Source organism: Elaeis guineensis, chromosome 5 (genome assembly GCF_000442705.2).
Source record: "Elaeis guineensis isolate ETL-2024a chromosome 5, EG11, whole genome shotgun sequence".
Classification (NCBI taxonomy): Eukaryota; Viridiplantae; Streptophyta; class Magnoliopsida; order Arecales; family Arecaceae; genus Elaeis; species Elaeis guineensis.
In genome coordinates, this window is record NC_025997.2 from 25,197,302 (window position 1) to 25,206,487 (window position 9,186).

The 9,186-nt window shown below is 34.2% G+C and overlaps 1 non-coding gene across 1 annotated transcript; it reads right to left on the reverse strand.

Annotated features, from left to right (window-relative positions):
• Positions 1 to 8,860: 8,860 nt before the first annotated feature.
• LOC114914259 (small nucleolar RNA R71) lies at positions 8,861 to 8,966 on the reverse strand. Its single transcript, XR_003801046.1, has one exon. It is a non-coding gene; the product is annotated as a small nucleolar RNA R71 (small nucleolar RNA).
• Between the last annotated feature and the right edge of the window lie 220 nt (positions 8,967 to 9,186).

Consider the following 9,186-nt stretch of genomic DNA (forward strand, 5'->3'; position numbering starts at 1 on the left):
AAGTCAAGTAGTCGGTTGTTGTAGGCTATCAAGTTGAGCAACATAGTCGACCACCCAAATAGTTTCCCAACTTAAATCTATTTTGAACTATTTGACCCTTAGTTATTCGGGCATATGCCGATTAACTATCATTTTCGGGTGTTTCAGATCCAATGTTGGCTAGTCGAAGTCAGCCGACTTAATTTTTTGCCATAAGTTAGTTACTTGGGTGTTAATCGAATAACTTTTCGTGAGGTGTCAGCCAATGATTTAATTATATGATCGAGTGCCAGTCGATCATTTTATTTGGTGGATTGCCGAATAGATGAACTTGTTGGCACAGTGTTGTAAAAAAGAAGTCTTTAATGTACTCAATCCAAATGACTTACTAATAGTACATAAGTAGATTCTCGGCATTTCAAGTCTGAGAAATTTTTGTGCCATCTAAGTTTATGATTTTGTATGCCCCTGATCGAAGTACTTCTAAAATTTTGTAGGGACCTTCTCAATTTGGGAATAACTTTTCTTGCTCAGTCAGTTTGGAGACTTCAACTCTTCTGAGGACAAGATCTCTGATTTGGAAAATTTTGGGCTTAACCCAAGAATTATAATATCAGGCTATCCGTTGTTGATATGATGTCATCCTCAGCTGAGTTTGCCTCTGAGTTTCATCGAGCAAGTCTAAGTCTATGTATCATTTGTCCGAATTAGTTGACTCATCGTAACATTCCACTCAGGTTGATGATAGACTGATTTTTAATAGGATCACGGCCTCGGTTCCAAATGCTAAGTTGAAAGGAGTTTCTCCATTCAAAATTCGAGAAGTTGTTCAGTAAAATTATAGTATACTGTAGAGTTCGTCGGCCCATCAACTTTTGGCATGACCCAATCTTATCTTCAGATCTTGTAGTATTATTCTATTGATCACCTAGGCTTCTCCATTAGATTGAGGATGTCCAATCGATGTAAGTTTGTGAATGATTTGATACTTTGTCCAGAATTCTTCAAACTTTGTATCATTGAATTATCGACCATTATCTATGATGATGACTTGGGATAGACCAAATCGGCAAATAACAGATTTTCATAAAAAATCTGTCATCTTTCTCTCTGTTATCAATACCAAAGACTTTGCTTCTACCTATTTGGTAAAGTAGTCGATGGCAACCATAATAAATTTTTGTTGTCTACTAGTAGGAGGAAATGGGCCAAGTATGTCAACTCCTCACTGATCAAACAGCCAAGATGCTGAAATTGATGTGAGCTGACTTGATGGAAGTCTCTGAATGTTGATGAATCTTTGGTATTGGTGACACTTTTGTATAAAGTCGGCGACATCCTTTTGCATAGTCGGTCAGTGATATCCTTGTCGAAGTATTTTTTTAAGATAGTGATCTACCTCCCAAGTGATTGTTGCAAATAATTTCGTGAACTTCTCTGAAGGCATAATCAGCTTCAGAAGAACGAAGATATTTGAGTGAAGGCAAAGATGCCGATCTTCTGTAGAGTTGGTCATTGATTAGCACATATATAGTCGCCAACCATTTTATCCATCATGCTTCTTCATGATCGATTGGCAAATTTCCGTCGGTTAAGTATTCAATGAATAGGTCGATCTAACTCGGTTTATGACCGACTTGGACTCGATGAACTTCTTTAGTGTCAATACTCAGATTGTCGAGGTACTCAATAAAATTTTTTTTCAACTCATTGCAGTTGAATGTCATGAGTCGGGATAAAAAATCAGCTTGGACATTCTCCAAGCGAGCAATGTAGAAAATCTCATAGTAGTCAAAATTTACTTGCAAAGATTGAAGCTTTTGAAGGTATCTTGTTAAGACTGTGTTGAGATTTGACACCTCAAAATTTGATTCATATTGAGCCTACAGCGAGGTCCAAGACGATGAATGAAGTCCAACGAGCCCACTCGCACACCATCTAGTTGGCGAGTATACATTGACTATAGGAAACTAAACGCTGTTATTAGTAAGGATCATTTTTTATTACCCTTCATCGACCAAATCCTAGAATGGCTAGTGGGTCAATATTTTTTTTATTTTCTAGATGGTTATTCAGGGTACAATCAGATACTTATATTCCCGGATGATCAAGAGAAAACCACCTTCACTTGTCCTTATAGCACTTTCGCTTTTCGACGTATGCCATTCGGGCTCTGCAATGCACCCGCTACATTTCAACAGTACATCTTGACTATTTTCTCGGATATAGAGGATAAATATCTTGAAGTATTCATGGATAATTTCTTTATATTTGAAACCACTTTTGAGGATTGTCTTCACAACCACTCCAAAGTCCTTAAGCACTGTACGGAGATAAATTTGATTTTAAGTTGAGAAAAGAGCCATTTTACGATTCGTAAAGGAATCGTATTGAGACATATTATTTCTGAAAGGAGGATTGAGGTAGAAAAAATCAAAATTGAGGTCATTTCAAAACTGCCACCCTCCACTTCGATTCGACAAATACGATCCTTCCTAGATCATGCTGGATTTTACAGATGCTTCATCAAAGATTTTAGCAAGATATCGAGATCCTTGTGCAATCTACTAGTCAAGGATATGCCATTTGTCTTTAATGAAAAATATCTACAAGTTTTCTACATGTTACGAACAGCTCTGACAATAGCACCTATAATAAAATCTCCTGATTGGTCTTTCCTATTTGAAATCATGTGTGATGCTTCTGATTTCATAATAGGGACCCGCTACATTTCAACAGTACATCTTGACTATTTTCTTGGATATAGAGGATAAATATCTCGAAGTATTCATGGATGATTTCTTTATATTTGAAACCACTTTTGAGGATTGTCTTCACAACCACTCCAAAGTCCTTAAGCACTGTACGGAGATAAATTTGATTTTAAGTTGAGAAAAGAGCCATTTTATGATTCGTAAAGAAATCGTATTGGGACATATTATTTTTGAAAGGAGGATTGAGGTAGAAAAAATCAAAATTGAGGTCATTTCAAAACTGCCACCCTCCACTTCGATTCGACAAATACGATCCTTCCTAGATCATGCTAGATTTTACAGATGCTTTATCAAAGATTTTAGCAAGATATCGAGATCCTTGTGCAATCTACTAGTCAAGGATATGCCATTTGTCTTTAATGAAAAATATCTACAAGTTTTCTACATATTACGAACAGCTCTGACAATAGCACCCATAATAAAACCCCCTGATTGGTCTTTCCTATTTGAAATCATGTGTGATGCTTCTGATTTCATAATAAAGACCGTCTTAGGTCAAAGAATTAATAAGGAGCTATATGTGATCTATTATGCTAAAAAACCTCTTTCCGATGCCCAATTGAACTACACCACGACAGAAAAAGAGCTACTAGCTATGGTATTCGTCCTTGATAAATTTCGTTCATATCTATTAGGGTCTAAAATTCTAGTGTATTCTAATCACGCGGCTCTGAAACATCTGCTCTCAAAGAAAGATACTAAACCGTGATTGATCAGATGGATCTTTCTGCTTCAAAAATTTTATCTAAAAATCCGAGATAAGAAGGATTCCAAAAATATGGTCGCTGATCATATTTCTAGAATCTTAGTTGATCATACGATGGGTACAGATGAGGTCAAAGAGAAATTCTTCGACAAATAATTTTTTGCCACCTCCTCTGATCAAATCCCATGGTTTGCCCACATCATTAACTATTTGGCAACAAGGCAAGTTCCTCTCTATTGGACAAAATAGGAGAATAATCGATTCTTCTCACAGGACAAACATTATTATTGGAAGGAATCCAAATTGTTCAAACATTATCCTGATCAAGTGATTCGATGCTGTGTCCTTGAAAGTGAGTATCAAAGTATACTTACCTTTTGTCACTCTCATGCATACAAGGGACATTTCAATGAAAAGAGAACGACCGCAAAAGTGTTACAAAATGGGTTTTACTAACCGATATTGTTTAAAGATGTACATAAATTTTGTCTTGAGTGCTTGTGCTATCAGCAAACGGAGAATATTTTTAAAAGAAATATGATGCCACTATCGCCCATCTTGGTCATAGAAGTTTTTGATGTTTGGAGAATTGATTTTATGAGCCCCTTTCCTCCATCCTATGGATACGAATATATTTTGGTTGCAATAGATTGCGTATCTAAATGGATTGAAGCTATGATAATCAGAACAAATGATCACAAAGTGGTAATCAAATTCATCCAACAAAACATCTTAAGTCGATTTGGTTGCCTGAGAGTCATTATTAGTGATGGAGGTGCACACTTCGTGAATAAGTACTTTGAAAGTTTAATGAAAAAATATGGAATCACTCACAAAGTTGCCACACTATACAATCCTCAAACTAGTGGCCAAGTGAAAGTCTCCAATAGAGAGATCAAATGAATTCTCGAGAAGATGGTTAAGCCTAATCAAAAAGATTGGTCTGGATGATTAGATAATACATTATGGGTCTACCGTACTACACAGGATCCCTATAAGAATGTCTCTCTATCGGCTTATTTTTTAAAAAGCCTGTCATCTACTGGTAGAACTAGAACACTGCATATTTTGGATCATAAAGCAATTCAATTTTGACATTAAAAATGAAGGTAGTAGTAGAAGACTATAATTGAACGAATTAAAAAAGCTACGCAATGAAACATACGAGAATTCACGAATTTATAAGGTTCGAACTAAGGCTTATCATGATAGATACATTTCACGAAAAATATTCAAACCTAATCAAAAAGTATGGCTTTATAATTTGAGGTTGCGACTATTCCTTGAAAAACTCCGTTCACGTTGGGATGGACCATATGTCGTAACTCAGGTGTTCTCTTATGGAGCAATTGAAATCAAAGATCCTAAACAGAAAAATACTTTCAAAGTAAATGACCAACGATTGAAACATTATATGGATAAAATCAGAGATGGCGAACAAGTTGACTCAATTAAATTATAGGATCCAGTCTACAATTGAACTTTGGCTTGGTCTAGCTGAGGACCTTAAACTTAGCGCTTGTTGGGAGGTAACCTAATATTTTATTTTTTTAATTATCTAAATTTTTTTATTTTATAAAAATCTAATAAGGATGACTAGCTAAGTTGAGGGGAGAACATCATCAACATCTGACGAGGGCTCTTGAAAAATATGAAAGAACCTGCAAACAACAGCAAATCAGGTGGTATCCCTCCTTTTATATTTTTTTTTCTTTTTCTCCATTAGGGACAATGGAAATTAAGTTGGGGAGGAGAGAATAACTAATTTAATTAAGTCCTCGAGTATGGTAAAAAATAATTAGTTTTGTGTATCTGAATTTTATCTCAATTTGAAGTTAACTAGGCACCCTAATCAATGAGTGATTAACGATCTAGATAATTTTAGAAATATCAAGGAAGAAATTATTAAGGACATCCAATTAATGGTAGAATTTAGATCAGACTAAATTTTGAAATGATTTTAGAATCCTCTTTCCACCTACCTCAATGAAGAATCTGCTTCATACAGATATGGGTGAAAATATCAAAGTATGCAAAAAGTTCACCTTAATCATTGATGAAAAAAAAGGAGAGGGTTTTAGTATTTCTCACTAAGTAACCGGATCTCTTCACCTAAGTAAGTATTGTTGTTCACGTCAAAAGATGAGAATGTGAAGAAACCTCTTGTATAGTCAGTTTTAACTCGTAGCCTTTTTGACTTGAGTCAATAAGTCTGAGGGGTTTTTACACCTAATGTCCTAAAGTCAACTGGTTTAGGAGTCATTGGTCTAAAGCTCACTACAAGAGTCAATTAGAAAGCTTAAAGGGTTAGGACATTGCATCGACTGTACATATAAATATTTTTTTTTTAAAAAAAGATCGAAGAAAAAGAATAAGGAGAATAAACTACAAAAGAACACTATACCAAACCCACATTAAGTTAGAGGATTTAAAGAGAAGAGTGGGGAGTCGATGAAAGGAAGATCTCTAAAAATTTTTATGGCTAATACTCAATTACTAATTAGATCGAATTGATAATCCAATGAAATACCTCTTTAATGATCTAGTCAGAGATCTACTATAGTTAGGAATGTCTAGAATAACTTTCGATTCAAGATAAATTGGTGCACAATGCTAATATTTCTATTTTACTTAAGGACGAGTAAAAGTTCAAGTTGGAAGGTGTGATGAATATTTAATTTAAGCTACTAGAGATACTAAATATTATAATAATTGATGTTAGTTTATGAAAATTTGATGCTCTCTAGTCTATTTTATAGGTGATGAAGAGTTTGGGTTCATACGATTCAAATTGGATTTAAATCAGGTCAGATTTGAGTGAACTAGACAATCAACTCCTATTTCAGTGTGAACGTGACTTAAAGATCAAGGATCAAAAAGCAGCCTCTCCAATCAAAGGCTCAGATTAGAAGATAAATGGAATCGAGTGTGAACATGACTTAAATCTCAAAGGCTCAGATTCAAAGATCACTCTTCATGAAGATCCAAGGATTTTTATTCACACTCCCACCTCTCTTTTCATGAAACCCTAGCCTTCCCATTCTATAAATAGAACTCCAAGGCCTCCATCTTCTCTAAGGAAGCCAACACCTAAGTTTCTCTCCAAGTTGCTATCTCCATCTCTCTTTCTTTCTTCTCCATAAGTCTAGGAGATATCTTAACCCTAGCACACCATTTATCAAATCTAGGAGAGGTCCTAATCCTAGTGCCGCTACCCTTTCTCTTCTACATACCCGCTTCCATCTACCTTTCTTCCTTAGAGTTTCTAGATCAAGCCTTTCTGCCATCCTGCCGCTGTCTGCATGGAGGAAGATGAAGAATTCAATGAGACACATCCACCATCGGACGCAGTGAGAAGATCAACTTGATTTAGTTATCTTGTATCATAATTTTATTTCTTTTTCTTTATGTATGCTTCTTTATTTGATTAATAAAAAATAATTTTATTATAATTTTTATATATTTTTTTAGTTTCTTAAATCTATTATTCTTTTTTTTTACGTTTTCGAAACAATCGACTAAGATCTTTGCGGATACGATCCCGACTCACCCTATCTACATAGTAGTGAGTAGGGTTATTTTTGGTGTGCTACGACATGCATCAAATTTTGGCACCATGGCTAGAATCTTGATGCAATTGTTTTAAAAAAAATTAAAAAAAATCTATAAAATAATAAAAAAAATATTTTACTACTTTCTAATTTTTATTTCTTACTTTAGATTATTTGACTACCTTATATACTTTACTGCTTTATATTTCTAATTGATTATTTTTTTTTTGTACCTTATTTTTCATACTTTACTGATTAGTAATTTACCTTTTATTGTTAGTTAATTTACTTAAATTATTTAATTACCTTTTATTTACTCTTTTTTTTCAAAAAATTTGCCTCATATTGCTTTTCGTATATGGTAGATTTACTACTTTATATATAGATTTCTTTATTTACATGTGTAAAAAAAAAAACTTACTTTCTATAGCCTAATGATTTTCTGCTTTCTATAGTTTAGAATAATTTATTATCCTAAAAGTAGATTTGATTTGTTGCTTTATTTGTAGGTTACTTACTTGCCTTTTAATCTTAGCATTATTTACTTTTCATTTAGTTAGATTCACTAGATGTTCTCATTACCTAATTAACCTAATTTAAAACTTACTCTCGTTCTATCTTGCTTAAAAAATAATATAATATAAAAAGAATACAAAGATACCACATAACACTTGACTAATATAAATAAATTAATTAAATCTTAAAAGCTACTTAACATGTTTGGACACCTTTTCTTTTTGTATTGCATATTTTTATAAAAAAATTTTAAGGGCAAAAGCCTAATCAACATAAGGTGAAGATTTTATCACTCTTTCTTGGCCCATAAACCACCATCTTGCAATTGCATTGATCTAAACTTCTAATTTAAAATCGATTAGATGTTGACCCCTAAGGATCCTCGAGCTCAGTAGGACAAAAAACCCTAAAAGTTGAACCGAATTTAGGTTAGTCAGTTTAACTGGTGTCTAAAAAAGTAATTTAGAGATTACATCCCAAAGAAAAGTGGTTCATTAATTGATTTCATTCGCTTACCTGGCCAATGCAGTTGGTGTCTAAGGAAAGCAATGAGGGGACTCCCACCAACCTTACACTTATCTGACCAGTTGAGTAGCTAATATGCTACTTGAAATGCTTAAAGGTGACCTTGGCAATTATGAGCTGTCTAGATCTAGGATAACCTATAGTCAGGATTGATTGAACCACATGATTGTTAACTAAAAATATCAAACCTAATTAATTTTTTTCTCTCTTTTTAGCCTTAGAACTCCTTAGATTCTCTTCTTTAGAACTTTTTCTCTCTCCTTCTTTCTTTTCTCATCTTCTTTTTCAAAAAAAAAAATTACTGAAATTAAAACTCAGTGAGATCTTTTGGGTGCATGCTAGGATGCCGATCATTATAACCTGATTTACACCCATTAGACCTAGAGCTAGAAAGAACGATTCGGACAAACCAAATCAAAACTATGGATCCAAAATAAGAGACTGACCCACCACGATAATTGAGGGAGTATTTTACTTCCTCATCTTATATCTACTCGCCATGTATCTAGTCTCCTCCCGTGGAGGCGGCACAATACAAAATCAAGTCTAGCATTATTCAAATGCTACCATTATTCTATGGATGACGAATGAGGATCCGTACAAATACTTGGACAAATTTTTTGAGATATGCTTCACAGTAAAAATTCAAAACTTCTCCGATGATGCCCTCAAGTTTAAACTATTCCCTTTTTCATTTAAGGACAAAGCCAAGTATTAGTTAAACTCTCTAGATTTCATAACCATTTCAACTTGAGACCATCTTCAGAAAGAGTTTTTTAAAAAATATTTTTCAATTGAAAAAATAAATCAAATTAGAAAAGCCATCACTAGTTTTTTTCAATTGGATGGTGAACTTTTTCATGAGATATGGAAAAGGTTAAGGGACCTTATTCGTAAATGTCCCCACCATGCTGTCCCCAAATGGCAACTTGTTCAGTGTTTCTATGATGATCTATCAGAGAAATACCGACAAATGATCGATGCATCGTGTGGTGGGACATTCATGCTAAAGAGTGAAGATGAGGCTTAATAGCTCTTTGAAACACTTAGCGAAAACTCCCTCATCATATGTCCGCCACCTCTAGAGAACAACCCTGTCTCAACAGAAAAGAGGTAGAATCTATCAGATTGGAAA